Raw genomic sequence first — 2,661 nt, 5'->3', positions numbered from 1 at the left:
TATATTTAGGGTTGCTGTGAAAGAGGAAATACGGAGGGTCCAGTTGCATGTGGGGCTGCATAATGTCTCCCCTGGGGAGTTCAGTTGTACCCAAAGCCTTCCTCTGGGGGCACGTCTGGATGGGCGAAAGGGGCTCGTAAAGCGTTTTCTGGGGCCCGAGTTTTCAGTCGTCTCCCATGCCGGCTAGGGATATACTTAGTGTTGCTCGTTAAGAACGCACCCGGAGGGTCCAGTTGCATGTGGGGCTGCATAAAGGCTCCCCTGGGGAGTACATTTGTACCCAAAGCCTTCCCTTGGGTGCCCTTTGGGATGGGCGAATGAGACTCGCAATGCTTTTTATGAGGCCCGCTTTTTCAGTCTTCTCCCTTTGCGGCTAGGGTAATATTTAGGATTGCGTAGAAAGAGTGAACGCGGAGGATCCAGTTGAATGTGGGGCTGCGTAATGCCTCCCCTGGGGTGTTCAGTTATACCCAAATCCTTCCTTTGGGGGCACTTCTGGATGGACGAAAGGGGCTTGGAATGAGTTTTCTGGGGCCCGAGTTTTCACTCGTCTCCCATGCCGGCTAGGGCTATATTTAGGCTTGCTGTGAAAGAGCGAATACGGAGGGTCCAGTTGCATGTGGGGCTGCATAAAGGCTCCCCTGGGGAGTTCACTTGTACCCAAAGCCTTCCTTTGCTTGCACTTTTGTATGGGCGAAAGGAGCTCGGAATGCCTTTTCTGAGGCCCGAGTTTTCAGTAGTCTCCAATGCCAGCTAGGGCTATATTTAGTGTTGCTCGGAAAGAGTGAACCCGGAGGGTCATGTTGCATGTGGGGCTGCATAAAGGCTCCCGTGGGGAGTTCAGTTGTACCCAAAGCCTTCCTTTGGGGGCCCTTTTGTATGGTCGAAAGAGACTCGAAATGCGTTTTCTGAGGCCCGCTTTTTCAGTCTTCTCCATTTGCGGCTAGGGCTATATTTAGGCTTGCGTACAAAGAGTGAACGCAGAGGACCCAGTTGCATGTGGGGCTGCATAAAGGCTCCCCTGGTGTGTTCAGTTGTAACTAAACCTTCCTCTGGGGGCACTTTTTGATGGTCCAAGGGGAATCGCAATGCGTTTTCTGAGGCCCGCTTTTTCAGTCTTTTGGATTTGGGGCCAGGGCTATATTTAGGCTTGCGTAGAAAGAGTGAACGCGGAGGATCCAGTTGCATATGGGGCTGCATAAAAGCTCCCCTGGGGAGTTCACTTGTACCCAAAGCCTTCCTTTGGGGGCACTTTTGGATGGGCGAATGGGGCTTGTAACGCATTTTCTGGGGCCCGATTTTTCAGTCGTCTGCCATGCTGGCCAGGGTTATATTTAGGGTTGCTGTGAAAGAGCGAATACGGAGGGTCCAGTTGCATGTGGGGCTGTATAAAGGCTCCCCTGGGAGATCAGATGTACCCAAAGCCTTCCTCTGGGGGCCCTTTTGGATGGGCCAAAGGGGCTCGGAAAGCGTTTTCTGGGGCCCGATTTTTCAGTCGTCTGCCATGCGGGCCAGGGTTATATTTAGGGTTGCTGTGAAAGACCGAATACGGAGGGTTCAGTTGCATGTGGTGCTGCATAAAGGCTCCCCTGGGGAGTTCAGATGTACCCAAAGCCTTCCTTTGGGGGTACTTCTGGATGGGCGAAAGGGGCTCGGAATGCGTTTTCTGGGGCCCGAGTTTTCAGTCGTCTCTAGCCGGCTAGGGCTATGTTTAGTGTTGCTCGGAAAGAGCGAACCCGGAGGGTCCAGTTGCATGTGGGGCTGCATAAAGGCTCCCCTGGGGAGTTCACTTGTACCCAAAGCCTTCCTTTGGCGGCAGTTTTGGATTGTCCAAGGGGAATCGCAATGCGTTTTCTGAGGCCCGCTTTTTCAGTCTTCTCCCATTGCGCCGAGGGTTATATTTAGGCTTGCGGTGAAAGAGTGAACCCAGAGGGTCCAGTTGCATGTGGGGCTGCATAAAGGCTCCCCTGGGGAGTTCATTTGTACCCAAAGCCTTCCTTTGGGGGCACTTCTGGATGGGCGAATTGGGCTTGTAACGCGTTTTCGGGGGCCCGAATTTTCAGATGTCTGCCATGCTGGCCAGGGTTATATTTAGGGTTGCTGTGAAAGAGCGAATACGGAGGGTCCAGTTGCATGTGGGGCTGCATAAAGGCTCCCCTGGGGAGTTCAGTTGTACCCAAAGCCTTCCTTTGGGGGCACTTCTGGATGGGCGAAAGGGGTTTGTAACGCGGTTTGGGGGGCCCGATTTCTCAGTCGTCTACCATGCTGGCTAGGGTTATATATAGGGTTGCTCGTAAACAGCGAACACGTAGGGTCCATTTGCATGTGGGGCTGCGTAAAGGCTCCCCTGGGGAGTTCAGTTGTACCCAAAGCTTTCCTCTGGGGCCACTTTTGGATGGTCGAAAGGGTCTCGGAATGCGTTTTCTGGGGCCCGAGTTTTCAGTCGTCTCCCATGCTGGCTAGGGATATGTTTAGTGTTGCTCGGAAAGAGCGAACCCGGAGGGTCCAGTTGCATGTGGGGCTGCATAAAGGCTCCACTGGGGAGTTCACTTGTACCCAAAGCATTCCTTTGGGGGCACTTTTGGATGGGCGAAAGGGGCTCGGAATGCGTTTTCTGAGGCCTGAATTTTCAGTCGTCTCCAATGCCAGCTCGGGCTATAT

This window comes from Anas platyrhynchos, chromosome 13, assembly GCF_047663525.1.
Source record: "Anas platyrhynchos isolate ZD024472 breed Pekin duck chromosome 13, IASCAAS_PekinDuck_T2T, whole genome shotgun sequence".
Lineage (NCBI taxonomy): Eukaryota > Metazoa > Chordata > Aves > Anseriformes > Anatidae > Anas > Anas platyrhynchos.
The sequence above is the reverse complement of the archived record's forward strand: the minus strand, read 5'-3'. Positions refer to the sequence as shown.